Source organism: Molothrus ater, chromosome 6 (assembly GCF_012460135.2).
Source record: "Molothrus ater isolate BHLD 08-10-18 breed brown headed cowbird chromosome 6, BPBGC_Mater_1.1, whole genome shotgun sequence".
Classification (NCBI taxonomy): Eukaryota; Metazoa; Chordata; class Aves; order Passeriformes; family Icteridae; genus Molothrus; species Molothrus ater.
Genome location: NC_050483.2, coordinates 11,700,367 through 11,718,966, shown reverse-complemented (window position 1 = coordinate 11,718,966; position 18,600 = coordinate 11,700,367). Strand labels below are relative to the sequence as shown.

The 18,600-nt window shown below is 40.5% G+C and overlaps 1 long non-coding RNA gene across 1 annotated transcript in view; it reads right to left on the bottom strand.

The window, feature by feature from the left end:
- Positions 1 to 11,833, bottom strand: part of LOC118686903 (uncharacterized) — a 256,076-nt gene extending 244,243 nt beyond the window's left edge. Inside the window, exon 1 of the long non-coding RNA XR_004980268.2 lies at positions 11,680 to 11,833. This is a non-coding gene — a long non-coding RNA (uncharacterized LOC118686903). The remainder of the gene's footprint in view (positions 1 to 11,679) is intronic.
- Between the last annotated feature and the right edge of the window lie 6,767 nt (positions 11,834 to 18,600).

Genomic DNA, 18,600 nt, shown 5'->3' with positions numbered 1-18,600 from the left:
ACTCTGGTCTGGGTTCTAACTCCAGCCACCCTCTAGAAAGGCAATTTAAGTGAGAACAAAAAGACACAATACTATAAACCTTGCTGGTTGCCAGCTCAGTGAACCACAGCAAATCTATGTCATAGTAATTATACTTACACTGTAAATCTGGGCAATAGCTCTTCAGGTGGTATAAATTGGCATTAGCTCATTACAATCAAGGAAGCCTTATTGATTTATGTGAGGTAAGGCTCTTGCATGAATTTTCTATCAGTTACCAACCTAAGCCTACCTCCAAACCTGAATCGACCCATAAACAGTGCACTTCTGGAATGTCTATAATTCCTCTTCACTGTGTAATTTTTATTGCTAAGAACTGAAAGTTTGGCCAATGACATTCATTTTCTGATGACTAAAATCCATGCAAGGTACAGGTGACTATAACTTCAGGTGTCTTCACAGCACCACTCTGAACTGTAACAACAAATTACATTATCTCAGGCAAGGCTGTATCAGTGTTTCTGATTTAGTTGTTGGTTTTTCAGGAGTCTGAAACATATCCATGAGGCTGGAGCTCAACCTGGCATTTTTCTTAGTTGTTTTGAGAAAGCAACGGCTTTCACATGCTTCCACCCAAGTAGGCAGTAACCCATCATAAAACACTTCTTTGCTCCTCTACAAATTAGGAACAGCTATTGTATATTCCAAATCTGAGCTATTAAGCCCCTGGACTGAAAACATGCCAGTGGCATCTGAACATTAAGTCCTCTTCGTCAAAATTTCACCAGACTGACCTCATGAGCCACAGAGGCAGCTTTCCAATACTTCCAGTAGCATGTTAGGTATGAAACTTTCCTGGGTAGCTCTTTTACTGCACACACAGAACTTTTGCATATACCAACAGATTATTTTCTCTCCTAAAAATACATCTTGAAATATTCACTTTAAATATGTACACCACCAGACTGTGTACATGTACCCAGGGCAGAAGACATCTTTCTACTTTAGTGTACCCTGCTAATCACATACCATCTGGTAATATATTATGTATTCAAAGATACACATAATATATCAAAACACATACTGTAGGCATATTATGGTGCGAGGAAAGAGGGAATATATCAGATGTAGTCACACAAGTGTAAATAACTTCTCATCCAAGAGAGCAGAACAGCTTTAAAGTACAATGACATTTTGAAAGATCTGCATTCTATCTAGAAATGAGAAATTTTTAAATGAGCCTGAGCACTCAGTGGTGCATTAATTAAAGACTTCATCTGATATCCATAAAAGTAATTGGAAAGACCTGCTGACTTTACCCATCTCTGAATTGGGCCCAGTAGCGCATTAATTGAGGGCAAGTTTACAACTGCAGCAAGCTGAAATTAGTTCTCAGGACAGTAAATCGTGGTTTCATGCATTAAATAGTGATGTGCAGTTAATTTTACTTCTAGAAAGACCTCAGTTAAAAAACAAGAATTTCAAAGCTACTCAGTGTTTGATGTTTTAACACTCAGAAACAGAAAAGCTTTGTTATATTGGTAGATTTCCACCACACCAATGAGCAGCGTGTGGTCTCTTGACAGACAAATGTATGTGCTAAATTATTTCTGTCCACAGCTAAAAAATGAAAAGTAGTATCTGTTGCTTTATTTCTTTTAAAAACATCTATGATTTTTTTTTAATCTATGGGTTTTAAACTCTGTTCTGCAGTGCCTTAACTCCAATCTCCTTTGATTCTCACACAGGGGCTGGACAGACCCACTCAAACACTTCACCACCACTGCACCTTCTGCTGATCCCACCAGATATTCATTAATATGCAAAGGACAGAATTTATTCAGCTGTGTTGGATTTTGTTTTCAATTACATTTTCATTGCCACTTGATCACCTCTTATTAAAAGAGAAGAACGTTTGATGCTTACTTGTAAATACAGTATAACAACTTATCAAAGTCACACAGGGCTCTAGTAGCACAAAGCAGAAACCAAGCAATTTGAAGGGTTTTTTTAAGAGAAATAGAGCAACTGATACTGGGATGAGCAACTCCGAGGGCATCTGCAGGAGAAGAGGGAATAAGCAATTTCCCACTGAAATCTCAGCCTTTGGATTTGTTTTTCCCCTGGCACTGCAGATGGCTCTGGAGCTCATTGGCACAGATAACAACAAAAGAGCCCTCCAGAAACTACATTTGCTTTTGTAGGGGAGATAGAAGTATGGGCAAGGGCAGAAACACACCAGTAAGTTCTAGCCTCTGAATCAGTATTGAGGAAGACATGTGCCACACCTGTACAAAACATTATTTTCCAGCCATTTCCTTTTAACAGTCTTGCTGGGAGATAGCTTTTTGCCTAACCTAGCTTTTAAGTGACCTCCTTGAGATAGCATAGAGAGGGCTGATCTTTAGAGGTGTCTGAGCTGTCCCAAGAGCTCAGTTTCTTTTCAGATTTCTCACTGAAGCTGAGCTTCAAGCATCTTAAATCACTGTCACTTCAAACAGTGTATGTCTTTTTTATTCCTTTTACATTGCAGCTTATTACTTATAGCAGAGTTTCATTTCATCTTCGCACCAACAACCCATGCAAATGCTCTTTGCAATTCCAATATGAAGGGTTAAAAATCACCAGCTAAACCAGCATAATGTTTTTGTAGAGCAGCTGGGAGAACAACAGAAAAGATAAAAAGCAGAGCCACACTCTTTTATTTTAGTGATTTAGGGGACTCATACAACTGTACCCATTTATACCTGGACTAGTCCTTTTCATGGGTTCAATTTTAGATAAAATTTGGGTTAGGGAGATGCAGTTGCATGAAGTGATGAAACTTTAAAGAATATAATTAATGTGTATTAGCTCTTTGAGGAAGTCACTTTAGCCCAGTGCTCATTTCCTTCTCCTCCCTCCCATTTCATTTGCCTTCTCACCTGTCACCCTTGTAGATTCAGTTGTTCAGAGACCAAATTCTGATTCCTATATATTCCAGACTTCAGCATCCCTAACTACAAACAAGACACTCCTGCACTCTGCAGGTTGCTGGCTTTCCTGGTAATTACTGTTCCATTGTCATCCCTGAGGGGGAAAAATATCTGCTGTAGCCCCATTACCAGATGTCTTCTGATATTACTGCAAGTCCCATCTCCCCTGAGGTGCTCTTTCTACAGTTGACCGTGTATTTTCTGATATAATTTGTGATCTTTTTCCTATCAAAAAAGATCACAGAAATGTATTTGTACATATAGCTCACTCATCTCTAACCCAGGTCTCTTAACTTGTACTCAAGCTGCCAGAGTCTGAAGCCTGTTTCTACTCTCCAGACTTCCCTATATCCTTCATTTTTTTTCCATAAACCTTTGCCAAAATAAATTTTTCTGCAACTTTTGACTTCCTGTCACAGCTTAGAATATTGTGTACAATGAGTTCAATGCATACAACAGTGTCCCTGGAGCACGGGGAGCTCATATTTTCTTTTAATTCTCTATCTTCCCTCAGCAACATTCCAGATTCTCCACCCTTAGGAAGCAAAAAAAAAAAAAACCCAAAAAACAAAACACCCCAAGCAAACAAAAAATTTGCTACCTTTGATATGAAGTAAAAAATACAATTAATTTCTTTTTTCTTTAAAGTGCTGTTTTCCTTACTTCCATCTTTCCATTATCCTCATAGCTCATTCTTAGAAGATTGCCACCATGTTGAGCAGGGAAGGTGGAGTGTGAAACCTGAAAATAGGCCTGCCTTGGTAGCACTGCAAAGCAGCAACCATCAGAGCAGGAATGCCAATCACACAGCCTATTTAAAGGGGCATTTTTAGGGACCTAGGTGTTTGTGTTTTCTACTTGTCAACCAGATTAGACACAGGTATATTCAATATTCTAAATGAAATACATCTTTAACTAAGGTCATTCTTTCAGTTTCTTATCTATACTGAGAATCCACACAGGCATCAAGTCCAATTATTCACAACAAAGATTCCCAAATCTTGCTGGGAAATACAGTACTTTTATTCATAAGTATATTCTAAAGTACATTATTTAAAGCTCACCCACATCCTACAGAGTGGAAAAACTGCAGCCCAATAGGTCAGTATTCAAAATACCTCAAATAAAAGATTTACCATCAGAGGTTGTTTCAATATTGAAGGTAAATACACTGCAGGGATGAAGCTAAACAGGCGGACTCAGAAAACAGAAAGAACAAAGCTGGTGAAGGTCCCAGCTGGGGGAAGAGGCTGCAAATAGCTCCACATGTGAGAAAAGGACATTCACTGAAGAAGGTGCACCCCCTGTGCCTGCTGAACAGGTTCCCCAAAGAAGTTGTGGATGCCCCATACCTAGATGTGTTCAAGGCCAGGCTGGATAGAGCTCTAAGGAACCTGCTCTGGTGAAAGGCTGGTGGGAACAAGATGATTTTTAAGGTCCCTTCCAGCCCTGGAAACTGCTTTAGGACTGCAGAGTATCCAATGCCAGAAAGCAGGGAAGAGGCAGCCATAGTGGTAAGAGGATCATGTCAAATTCTGATGCAGTAAGTTTAAGAGACAAGTCTGCCCAATTTTTTTGGCTGCAGATTACACTCTCTGCATATAAATTCCTCACTCAGTGCTGGCAATATGTATTTAGTCCAGTTCTTTGAGAACCCAGTCCCTAATCTGTATGCAGTTTGCTTTTGTTCTGAGCCTTTCTTCATGTTCTCCCTCTCTTCTTAATTAACAGAAAACACTTATGAATATTAAAGAAGAAATTAACAACAGTGTAAATAATTTCTGGATGTTTGTAGATTCCAAATTTAGGTTTTAATTAACCCCCACTGATTTCACAAATCTGTTTAAGAAAAAGATATCGTTTCAAAATTCCCCTTGTGTTTAAAGAAGGAAAAAGAAATAAGGTAAGACCACAAAGCAGCAGTTTGGCATTGCAGGCACCAGCATCACGTGTTAGTCTGATGCTTCTGGTTTCAGCAGAACAATCCACATGCTGCCTCCTTCATTCCACAAGCAAAATGCAGGGAATTTGGCCAAACACTGCACAACTATGATAAAACAAGTCCATCTTCCACAGAGTTAAAAGGAACCAGGCTCTTAGAATTCTACTGGATAAAACCAGAACATGAGCACTGGTCATCTGCACCCCAGCTGAACGCCTGCAATCACTGACCACACCCAACACCAGGTGCCTCTGAGGAAGATGCTAGAAGCCCTGACACAGCTGCTACAGACTCCACCTTTATATGGGCACACCTCTTTGTCACCCAAGACCTGTGGCTATGGGGATTTTGGTTTAATTTGTATCATTCTTCGCACAGCAAATCTATATGTTCTTGCTAGCCATTTTAAACATCCAATCTTGATAGTTCCTCTGACCAATCTACCCTCCTTCAACTCCTGTCAGCAGGCAAGGGTAGTCCTAAAAAGGAGGCTCTTCTGGATTGAAGGAAAGGAAATTCCTGACCATTTTTTTTAATTGGCTTATTTTCTCAGTGTTTTGGCATTCACATAACCCAAAAGTGCACACCTCATAGTGAATCCCTACCACACACACAGGCAAGCACCTATCTATCATACCAATATGAGTGATTTACCTCTGTCTCTTTTACATCACTTGGAAAGATACAAAAGAAGAGAAATCTCCCACCACTGATCTGTGTGCAGCAAGGCCTGTTGAGTCAGTGGGAGTTCTGCATGTGAGACAACTCAAAGACACATACTCCAAGAAATTTAATCTAAAGATGCCTTGGGAAAGCTTTGAATTGCACTTCCCAGAGCATGCAAAGGGGTGGATCCTCTCCCTTGTGCATAACACCCATTAGCATTGAGTTATCCGTGTTCACTGGGAGGAGAACATGTCCTGGTGCTAGCTGAAGGATTCCTGGCTTTTTCACCAACACCCTCGTCCCCTCTGCCTCCTCACACAGCCACTGGGCACACATGTGTTTAAGAAATATTCCATTCAGCACTCAGCCTGAAAGCTGCACAACAGGCAGGAATCTCTAAAATGGCAATCACAGAGGCACCTTCAGACTGATGGGTGTTGTCACCTCTACAACAGCTGAGTGGTAGCATATTCATGAAAAGATAACACATAAAAAAGGATATAGCTGAAATACTCTTCCTAGGAACAAATGTTGACATCTTATTTAGAAAAAAATTTAAAGAAAAAACCCAAGATAATACTGCTGAGCACTTCCACCCACATTTAATGGGTTTTATAAAAAGAGCAAAAGCTATTTATTTTACCCCATCTCTTGCTTTTAATTTTTTTTAATTTCCTTTTATCCTAAGAGGGCAGTTACATAGCAGCATTAAAACATCATGCAGTTTAATAAGAAAGTGGATTGACTGCATAACTGCCAATACAGAGATACAAATCAACAGAACCTACTGCAGCTAGGATCCATAAAGGTGCTCTGCCTCTCAACCAGGAGAAGCAAAACACTGGAGGTGAGAAAGCAGCCAGAAGCTGCAGAAATAATGTCCTCAGCACAGCAGGGCACACGGAAGTAGTTTTCCAGAGAAGGAGCTGGGAGCAAATTAAGGGCTCAGAAGCACATTTGAGGAAGAAATGCATAAAAAAGACTAAATCCCTACCAAGACAGCATCCAATGAGAAACACAAAGCTCCATGGCAAGTGTCCCCAGAGAATTTCCACCCACATGAAATCTACCTTGCTGTGTGTGTGAGCAATGCTGTGAGCCTATTTCCTCACCCCCAAACTGGAAAGGGGCACAAGGGAAGAGGTTCCCATGGGAATTTACCCATTCAATACTTGGGGCACACCAGAGGGACCCCAGCCACCCCTCCACAACAGAGGAAAAAAGCAAGAGTTAGGGCTAGGCCTGGAAGAGGGTTTGCTATTATCTCTATCCATCACAGCATTTATCATTCTAACACCTCCCATCAATGGAGGAAACACCTTCTCTCATGCTGAAAAACCTCAGCACACCAAAGTGGATCACCTAAACACAAGCATCACATTCCCAGAGCATGCAAATTTGCCATTTTCATTGGGATTCAGACTTGCAGCTGCTCACTAGCAGCAGCAGCAAGTCTGGTCCAGGGAAGTAGCACAAGTTATTTTGTCCCATCAGAGCAGCCCAAGAAGAGATGAGGAAAGCAGTCAGTCACACACCTTGATATGTTCTCATGCACAAATGGCCTCTCCAATGGCTCTGCCCTGCCTTGGATTTGGCAACAGCTCTTGTGTGCTCTTGGGATTTGGGCAGACAGTGAAAACTCAGTGCCAGGTGCTCAGTAAACCAACCAAGCTATAGCCAGATAAGAGAAGCAAGTACAGTAAGTCACCTTCCCAGGCAAGGTGGCTTTCATGCTAGCTAGGCCATTAGCAATCTTCAATCCCTACACATCAGAAGTTAATCCTGCCTCAGGCAGCATTAACCTACACATTAGCTCTTTAATGTAACAGCCGCAGTGCTGGAAAAGAGTCATCTGCTACAAATATTTTCCCACATGACTCCACTCACTTCCCCAATTACTGCATTTCCTATTCTCTTTTGAAGGGATCTTTTAGATGTAGCTTTACCTTGCTAGGCTGGGATTATCACAGCGTTATCCCACAAAGGTGTTTTGATCCTGTGAACAGTAACTTCAAGCCTGGTTTTGTAGCATCTCCAACAACACCCACTCAGGGTGCACAGAGAAAGGGTGATGTGGCACACAGCCAAGTTTACTGCCCTCCAAACTGCAAAAACTTGGGATATTCCTGTGAAAAGCCCTCCCATGCAGTTTGCTGCTAGCACTGGGGTCATCCTAGAGGTGCTAGGTATTTGTGAAAACATGCACAGATCAAAGCATCCTGAATTTCAGGACAAGAAATGATTTATTCAAAAATGCATACTAAATGCCTAATACATAAACTATTTATAAACCAGCAAGGGAGCAGAAGCTTTACTGTTTTACTTGCAAACTCTTCATGCCAAAACTGCAAAACAAGTACTTTAAGAACAACACGGATTGATTTCAATTTGTGTGTATCGAGCCAACTTCAATGGCTCTGCTTTTATATGCACAAATTCTTCTGTTTATGAATAATAAATACTTCCCCCCCCCCCAGATAATGAGAAAGAGATTCTATATCTTTTGCTGTCCTAAAAAAAGTCTATTTCATAAAGACACTATCTTAAAATAGTTAAGCCAACAGTCCTTTTAAATGATATATTTAGATAATACTTACAGAAATATCACAGGGAAAAAAAAAGCATTTATACAAATTAATGCAAGAGAGTCACTTGAATAAGAAAACCAAAATTGTTGTAAATAGGCTCCTGAAACTGTTTCACAGGAAAGCTGCTAATGAAATCCTTGGAGAGGCCAGGCAATCTTTGGTTCAACAATTCAACTTCAGGTTCTTTTTATTTTTTCTGTTCACATTTTCAGATGTTCCCCCAAGGTGGCTGTGCTCTAAAAATACTTTTATGGTAAGACAGTTCAAACAGAACTTAAAAAAAATGTATTTTACGTCATTTTGATAGGGTGAGGTTGTCACCTTATTGTTCAGCAATGTTCTTGGCAGATCAACTCTAAAGAGTCAAGTGGGTGTTGAGCTGAAACAAAGTTATCTAAGTGAAGGTGATAAAACCTCCTTGGGTTAAAGCACTGGTTCCTGCTTTTTTAGGTCTCCTGAACTGCCCTCCAGTTGTTAGAGGCCTGTAAAATCCTTTTTCCATGCAATCTAACCCCCACCTAAACAGGGTACCTCCACCCAAGGCAGATTCCTGTAAAAAACTCAGGTTCCCTTCCCCCAAGGCCTTTTCACATGCTGCTCCCTTTACTTCAAAGCACACAAACCCAAACTGTGGGTACCAGAGGAGAACATGGCCACTGGAACACAGAGCCAGGCCAGTACCCTTCCCACCATTACACATCCAATTGATCCATCATCAAGGGTATGAGTTTCTGCATCAGCAAGACTCCACCACTCCCCTCAGCAGATCCCTGCACACCCTGAACAACCTAAAGGACGTGATTTCCCTACAGCCTCTGTAATTATGTTTTTTTTAAATGGTCTTATTATGAGCAGATAGGTTGATATTTCAACAGAGGGTAACAGAATTAAGCACCTAGCATAACTCTAAACTGTGATCTATGCACTGCTGAAAGGTAACTCCAGCTCAGCACCATGAGAACAGTCCATCCATCCCACAGAGTGCTCATGGCCTCCATTATCACTGGGATAATCTACGGCACTTTTAGTTTAAGAGTAATGTCCTTGTGTTGATGCCTTGCAATTTGATGGTATTTCCATTCATTAGTAGCAGTAAAAGAACCACTTTTTATTCATTAAATTATTCTAAATGACAGGAAAAAACCCTTTCTTAAGCATATGCACAGCTGTGTTTTTTTCTCATGCAGTTGGGATCACCCCTCTCAGCACATTAATATTGTATTAGAGAATGTAGATCACTTTTTCATTCTTAATTGGTACTTAAAATTTTCTCTCTAGTGAAAATACTGATTGATTTGGTGTTTAAATGAACTTGTTCATTGCAACTGCAAATATCCTGAATACTAAGTAGTTTAAAATAACTTGTCATAGTAAAAAGATAGATGGACCATGCTTGGGGAAAAAAAAGGTCAATTAAAATTAAAATTCTAAATACATAGCTACTAAACAAATAACATTATAAAGGAAACCAGGAATAAGCCCGCCACAGTCATGTTCTATTTTTGTGTACTGCCTGCTTCGAGGAGTAAAAAAATTACAAATCTGCTAGAGAAAGTGACCAGGGTATTAATGATAATGAAGTTTCCATTATATTTGCCCTTTCATTTCAGAGTCTCTTCAGCTTTTGTATCTGAAGTATTTCATCTACATCCACAAGACCTACTATTTTAGGTGTTCTCCAAAAAACAAAGTGCAAGAAGGAAAGTGCAAGAAATTCTGACCTAATCATGTTATCTAGCACAATTTAAAAAGAAAAAGAAAATAAGGAAAGTTTGATATGGGCAATAAGTGAAGAGCTGGTTGCATAAACCTGTAGAGAAACTGGAAAATTCCACATTCTGCATTCATTTTGGATGAAGTACACTGAGAAACAGGAACCTTCAAGGCTGGCATTAGAAGAAACAGTCACAAAAATTACCTGTGGTTGATCTTTCCTGGCTGGTAGGAGACTGAGCACTCTGCAGATGCTGGGGACAGCAGGCAGGCAGGAAGGGGTAGAGTTGAGGCCAAGCAGGAAAGTGCAGGCAGCTCCAGGGTTGCAGCCTCTCAGGCTCTGGCCCATCTCCTGGGCTCTTCATCTCTCCTTTCCACAGCCCTGCTTAGCCCCTAGCTGAGAAGGTCTGAACCCAAAGGTTCAACCGCCCAAAGAAGCTGGACGGTCACTAACACCTCTCTATAGGCTGGGCAAGGAGCCCAGGGTAACTACCTGCACCTGCTGCAGGGTGTGGGGAAAATGGGCTTCAGCTGGGTCCTGCACTCAGCTGTGTCCCATTACACCCCTCAGCACTGGGCTCTGGAGATGGAGTAATGCATCCTCAGCCAAATATTTTGTATTGGTTTAAAAGACAAAGCTTGTGGTTTAATGGAGGCTCTCTGAAGACCCAAGTGAAAATGTAAAAAGCAAGCTCATTATTACACTACAAGCTTATGGTCTTTTTTTACTTTTGTTCAATGTAGTTTAATCCAATTTATCTTCTACATCCAGATGTATCACATTATTTGCCCAATAGAAGAATATATAGTCTTTATTTAACAGCCCTTGCAGCTTTCTTAAAAATTTTTTGTGCCTTATTCAAAGTCTACTAAACCAGAAATAAATGTGTTCTATAAATAACAGCCAATAATTTGTATATTACTGTTTTTGTTTTCTCAGTGTAAAGTGCCTTTTAAAAGTCTCCAACTTTCAGGCCATGCTGAAACTCCTGCTTTTTAAAAAAAATCTTGTTGAGCTTTACACATGATTTTACCTTTGAAAGCCTAGGTTATATGTCAGTATTAAATTTTTATCATCCCTTTGCAGAAATGAATTTATTCTTAATGTGGTTCTGTGTTTTTTCATTCCCTGCTCTGCTCAGGAGCATTGTTGATTGTTTCATCAGCAGTGGTCACAACTCAGGAGAAGAGGGTTTGGGCAAGTCAATTAACATTGCTGTAGAGCAGAGCCCAGGAGAGGAACGGACATATGGCCTGCAATGATGTGCAATTTGCTATTTTTTAATTTCTTAGTAAATAGAGTGAGCTAGAGGACATTCTTGGTCACATTAAGATGAAAGACCAACTACAGAGCCTTACTAATCTGGCCTTACTTAAAATTCATAGATGCTTTACACGTCAAGTAACCTAACCTCTTAAAAAGGTACAGGAATGAGATTTTAAAAAATTGGATTCTTCTGCTATACCAAATATTTGCTTTCATTATACATTCATTAGACTGGGAGAAGTGCTAGAGGGCAGAATTTGGGTGAAGTGTTTAATGTTTATTAAAAAAATCCTTTGCTAGACACAGAAATGTCCTAATAGGTCATCAAATTCATATCATTGTGCTGCTACAGACTGACCCATGTTTATTTCCTCATATGCATCTAATCAATTTTTATAGCTGCTCTCAAATAGTCAATTAAGAGTTCTATTAATAGTAATGAATCCCCAGCTCCAGCAGGCAGGAAATATCTGCCAGCATTTCCTTGTTGTTTTTTTTTTTTTTTACACAGTGAAAAAGACAAGTACTTTTGAAGAGAGGGGCACTCACAAACACAGGATTTACAGGACATCAGCACAGGTCAGCATCCCACTCTGCAAACCCACAGGCTGCCCTTCTGGCTATCCCTTGTAACAGGTCTCCAGCACTTCCATCTTGCATTGAGGAGTCAAAAGGAAGCACACAGACACTCACAAATTCCCCATAAGTCCTGGGAGAAGAAAAGAGGATAAACAGTCAGAGCAGTGAATCAACACCTTTTTTGTTCTATTCAGTCACCAATAAAAGCAGAATCTGAGAAGGGAATGAGCACAGACAAAGCCAAACACAGGCAGGTTCAGCTCAGAGCAGTCTGAGGACCTTCCACATTTTACCAGGCCACAGGAAAAAAGTTTTCACATTTTATTTACCAGGTGCACACAGTGAATGAAGTAGAACACAGAACAAGCAGGGCCTGTCCACAGTGGGTGTACTGCAGATAGAAAGCAATGCTGTTGGCAGTATGGAATATTTCTTTTCCATTTTTCCATGAAAGTAAACTCCCCTAATCTGGGCTGCATTAATTCCACATAGTGCCTTTTAAATCTGTGCAGGCAGTACTGTGCTTTTTCGTCACTGTAAGGGTGGTGAGGCACTGCCACAGGTTGTCCAGAGAAGTTGTGGATGCCCCATCCCTGGAGGGTCTCAAGGCCAGCTTGGATGGGCCTTTGAGCATCCTGGTTTAGTGAAAGGTGTCCCTACCCATGGCAGGAAGAACTGGGTGATCTTTAAGGTCCTTTCCAGCCTAATCCATTCTATGATTCTTTGAGTAAATCTTTCTTAACCAGCCAGCCAATCTCACTGTTTACATATGCACCCACTTCTTCACAGTGCTGCTAAAGACAGAAAAAAATAAATCCAGGTTTTGACCTTTTTGGGTTTCTTGTGCTCTCTTTCTTTTTGTGAAATTGCTCCTTCTCATGAGCTAGCAAGGGAGGCCATTGATCAAAAAGCCACAACAGCAAGATAGGACATGACAGTGGTTCTGGCAGCTGGAATGTAAAATGAATCTGTCTGTCTCTAGCTGGCCAATTCAAAACCAGGTTAACAGTACCTGAAATTCATCACTATCTAATGTCTTTGTGAGATGAGACTGATGTCAGTTTAATTTAATAGGCCAGGCTGAAAAATGCGACACTTCAATAATTGATTCATGAGTGGATTAGACATCACTGCCTCAGGGGTAGCAACATCCACCAAAGGGTGGGGATGATGGCTGGAGCACTAACAGCATGAGCTGCCTCATTTTAGCCCGGTCTCCAAGCCCTGCACACCCCCCAGCCTGTGCCCACCCCGCTGCAGAGGAGGGCAGACAGGCCCATGATGGGACACACTTTGGAAATAAAAGCACAGCCCACGTTTCCTGTCAGGAGAGCAAAGGGGAATCAGCTGCTGTAGATGTCTGTAGTGTACACCCTGCTGGGAATACACCAAGGGCTGCAAGGTACAGAGCTGTCAGCCAGGTGCTTTCTGCAAGGGCTGAAGTTCACTGAATAAATAAAGGGAGGAAAGGGGGATGAGAGTCCTTTTATCTCTTTCAAAGATGTTCTTGCTGCCTTTCCTCATTCCAGATAGGTGCAGTCTCCTTTCTTTATCAGAGACCTGGAATGACAGTCACCCTTGTGCTGCTGGTTCTACTTCCTTCTCTTTCACCCCACAGTCTCCTTTTCTTTGACTTGGTAGGTATTAATGTGCCATCTAGTATAAAACATTTCCCAGTTAATGCTAAGAAGCTTCCAACAACTCCCTAATATAGTCTTCAACAGTCCCACCTATGGCTGCCCTATTCCTGCATCTTTATAGATAATTAGCAAACCACCTACTTATGGAAACAGAGTAATTTTTTTAAGCACCATCTTTTATTTGCAGGCTCTGATGTGGATATGGTAATATTTGCACAATAGTTCTCTATATTTGTTGGAAATTGTAAGCATAATCATGAAAACCTATGCTGCACTACTTCACAGTATCAACATGAAAAATAAATTCACCTTTATCACATTTTTTTAAAGATTAATTCAAATTTTGCTAGAAAACAGTAGTTAATGAAATAAAGACTGTCATTTATAGTGTTCCTTAATATATTTAACTTGGGCAGAAAAAACAAGAAGTTCCAACAGTTAAAAAATCCTCATTAAACATAGGAGAGTGGCACAAGTGCTGTAGAGCTCTTGGCAATCTAGGAGTCAGCAAAACAAACGTCCCCCTTTGAGAAGTAGACATTTTACATGGAAAATGAGCAGAAGCTTCAGGAACCTTAGAGTATTATCTGTTCTTAAAAAGTAATTTCCAAGGTCTCCATTACAGAAACATGGAATCTTTTATGCTGGAAAAGACCTCCAAGATCACGGAGTTCCACCTCTGACCCAACACCACTGGGTCAACCAGACCATGGCACTGAGGGCCACCTCCAGTCGTTCCTTGAACAGCTCCAGGGATGGTGACCCCACCACCCTCCTGGGCAGCCCATGCCCACGTCTGGCAACTCTTTCCAAGCACTCCTCACAACAGCTGCCAACGCAAGTTTGGTTACAAGCAGCTGCCTTGTCCAGAGACCTTGGAGAACCTTGTTTGGATGTCAAGGCTCCCACCTTAACATTGCAATTGCAATCAAAAGAAGTAAAATGGCATTTTAAAAATTTATTCTTCAGAGGACATTAGTGTTTCTTATATGAATATAAACCTTATATAAGTGGATGAGAGACAGGGGAAAGAAGTGGAAGAAATTCATTAGATTATTCTGCTTTTTAGTAAATTAAGAGGAAAAAAGTAATCAGAGTTGGCCAATCCTGAGCCGTACAGGTCCAACGTACCCAAGATAACCAAAGTATAAAAATGATCCATAACCATTATAAAAACCCCATTCTCTTTTAAAATATGCCTAGCCATTACCTCAGTTCTTTCTTCCTGGAAACAAAGCTGGCATCAGACTCAAATATGGATTAAGCTTTAACATCAGAAAACGTATAAACAATAGTCATTCATTAACCCCTGTGGCTGTAATGAACCAGAACGCACCAGGTATTGATTACTGAAACTTCTAAATATACAAACCCAGAACCTGTGTTGGAAACAGCACAGAAACCACACAATAGGTATAAATGAAAAAAAAAAATCACTGGTTTGCTCCACAAAGCAGGAGGTAAAATGTTGCCATTTTAATTTCCATCATACTTTATTACTGACAATTATGACATACCTGTGTGCCCTTAAATGAAGAGCTGCTATATCTAGACTTGGATTTACTGCCATAATTGAACCAGATCATTTTAAAGCCACCACGACTGTTATTATGATTTTACTGACCTCAGTGCTTACATTACATCCGTGCCTTAGGCTCAAGCCAGCTCAGGTTGCAACAAGTGCTCTGAGAACCGTTTGAAAATGACAATTCCCGCTCCTCAGAGCCCATAGTGCTAAGCCTAGCTAGGCAACACCATGAAGTTTAATGGCTTTTAGGCTCCAGTTCCTTCTAAGCTTGCTGGCCAAAGCCTTGATCTTTCTGTCCTTGCACATTGGAGCACTTTTTTACAGGAACACATTACGTTTTTCCTGTTGTCCAAAGGAAAACAGTCTGTTGCCTAAAATGTGCGAGAGCAAACCCAGGAGCTCAGGGGTTGGTTAGAGAAGTAAACCCTGAAATTAATCTCATGTGGTGATCCACCCTATCTTTAAACTGTGGAGGACAGATCCTCACCTCTTGTAAACTGTCAGCATTTCACAGGCGTCCTTGGTGTAACTGTGAGCTCATCCAGGCCAGGATTTGCCTTGAGACATTTTAACTCAGGTTAAAATGGAAACTGAACAGAGCTCAGGCAAAGGCATTTTATACCTGTAATTGTACAGAAAAATATTCATGCTTGACAATACTTTGTCAAGAGCAGTGAGAAGTTACTTTGCCCTCTTACCTTTACACACTGCTTGCCCTCTTAGCAAAGTAACAATCCAGACATTGTTTGTGGTTACAGAAGTTCTCCAGTTTAAATAGTGCTGTGCAGAAAGTGCAGATTAAGAGGGTTTTCAGGGCACTTCTCTCCCTCCTTCACTTGTACACATAGACCCCTGGACACCGCTCAGGACTAAGAAAATCAAACACTTGTAGAGACTTCTAAATTTCAGCTTACCTGTGAGGCCAATTCTTCCCCATAAAAACTGAGTATTTACTACACCGTACTACACACAGAGGTCTAGTCAGGCAAAAAGAACCTTTTTGGTGTATATGATGTCACACATTTCCATTTTGTCTCATGTGAATTTATATGCTAAAATTAATTTCTACTTCTGTTGAGACTGAGGATGCAGGAAATACACTTCTGACAAGTGCAGAAGTAAAAAGAAAACAAAATGAAAAACTGCAGAAAAGTTTTTAAAAATCAGTATTATTTTACAAAATCAGAGGAATAAAATATGGTCAGTATAATCACAACCCAGCCATTCCATAAAGGAAATATTTCCTGGTGCCTTGGCCTCATGTCAATGGCCCCATCTTGTGTCCCAGTTATTTTTAAAGCTGACTTTACACAGTAAATAAGGATGGAGGTGGGGAAGAGAAAGACAAAAAAAAAACCCATCAGGCTCCTCTTAGGAAAATAAGACTTAATTAAAAAGTCTGCCATTGCTTTGCACTTAATTATGACTAACACAGCTGTTAATAAGCTTCTGATTGATAGTAAATTTGATGTCTGCACAGAAAACTACTTACTTGGTTCAAAGATGCTGATAGTTTCATACAGTAAAAAGATTCTGTTTTCTAATTGTGCATAATGTTAATATTTGAAACATCCTTAAGGGTGATTGTACCTATTAAAATTTCATATGTGAAATGAGAAATAAATGAATTGGTGTTGCATTTTTAAAGGATCAGATTACTGTTGATTAAAGCTTTGTCTACACTTGAAATTTCCCAGTAGAACAGCTCTACTGGTGGTTGTAATAACAGGAGAACAAGCAGAGATAGGCTGCCAGCGACTGCTATTAAAATTACAATGTCATACAGACCTGATCTTTAATGGGTTATACAAGGCTGTAGTTATAATGTGGCTGTAGCACTTAATACTGCCAACCTCGCTGCTGCTACTGGGGCTGAAATGGGGAAAAAAAGGAACAAAAAAACAGTATAGACACAGTTGGGAAGTCAGTGTTTGTCAGCAGAGCTGAGGCACAGACTGGAGTGTTTATCCAGAATGCTTCTACGATGACTCACCCTGCCTGAGAAATTAAATATCAAGCAATAATAAGTGAAGGGGAAGTTGAAGTAGAAGGACAGAGCAAGAGAGCAAAAAATGAGTAAAATAATTTGGAAGAAAAGGAAGGAAGCATTTGGGAATGGTAAACTTCATAGAAATAGCAGGGAAGAGAAACAAGCCTCTAGAGGAAAAAGAGAAATAAGAAAATCCCATGCAATCTACTTTTAATTTTTCAATAGCACTCCTCCATGTAACAAATACAGAGAAGAGACTAAAATAAGCTCTGAAGGTTGAAAGGGAAACACAGAGAAAAGCCACATCAAAAGGAGAAACAAGAAAGGGATTTGTGGAAGAGAAAAAGAAATCTTTTGACAAATGAAAAAAAAGTCAACTGAGGAAATGAAGGTATTGAAAAGGAGTGGGAAAAAAAGAGGATAAATGGAAAAAGGGAGATAAGGAAGAAAAAGGAAAAATACATGGAGCTCTACTGTAAGAGCTCTATGTCGTTTAATGAGGTTTAGTGCTAGGAGTCACTAACAGAATGAAAGTTTCTTCTCAAGCATTTGGGAAGATGATGTTCTACTCTTCTGCAGTTCCTGCACAAGCTCAAGCATTTAGCACCTCCCAGCAGCTCCCATCCTGGCAAGGTCACCTTCAAGACACTTCCAACCTGTGTGCTAATTCCTCATTCCCTTCTTGGCCTGACACAAGTCACCTCTGGGCAGGAGACAGGGCACAGCCATGGATCTGACAGGCTGCTGCCTGCTCTCCTGTGAGCCCCAGAGAGCTCCAGTGCACCTCACCAAAGCACACTGATGTGCCAGGAAAACACCGGGAATACACAAGCCTTACACTGGGTGATGCTGGGCGTACATCCAGTCTGGGGCAAGAAACGTGAGGAGTTGTGGGAACAGAATTGTATTGAACCAAAACAGGACAGAATACAAAATAAATCCTGGAGTGTGGAGGAAATGAGAAGTCACAACAAGATCAAGTGAGATCAAAGTTAATTCTGTTCAGGAGCCAGTCACAAAAGCTGTGCTCTAAACCAAGATATTTTAAAATTGACAGAGATGGGGAATGATTTAACATTTCAGGATAGGAGAATGGACCCATGAAAAGTAAATACCTCACTCTCTAAAGGGAAATTACACTTACTGTGTTCTGCTAGTGCTGTAAAAAAGACATAACCCTTTGATATGAAGCAGTGCATTTCCAAGTTCCCTTGGTTTGAAAGAGCAGGGGTGGTACAAAACGTCAGCATGTCTGCTGGGATTCTGAAAATTTCATCTCTCTTCCAAAAAAGTACACTTGACAACAGAATACCAGCACTGGGCAGCACTGTGCCCCAAGTTTGCTGCTGTGCAAGTGCAGTGATTGGGTAGGACTGTGAGGCCAGAGGTGCCCTCCAAGTGACTCTCAGTAAATGAAAGGAATGAGCAGTGTCACCTGCCAGCTGACAAGGTAGTTATCCAGGCCACACTCTGACCTACCATCTTGGTGTCATGAGGGCCAGAAAGCAGTTGGGACTTTGAAAAGGGTTTGAAGCACATCAAATAAAAACAATGTGACTATTAGAACTCATAAGTGAAGTTGACTTTGCTGCTGATTTGGAGCACAACAAAAAGAGAAAAAAAAAGGACAACTTTCAGCTTAAAGTGAAAATCTTACTGAATTCTGTCAGGAAAATATAGAAATCCCTGGCTTAGACTCACTGCATTTTGTATAAGGCACGTTTTTCTCCTCA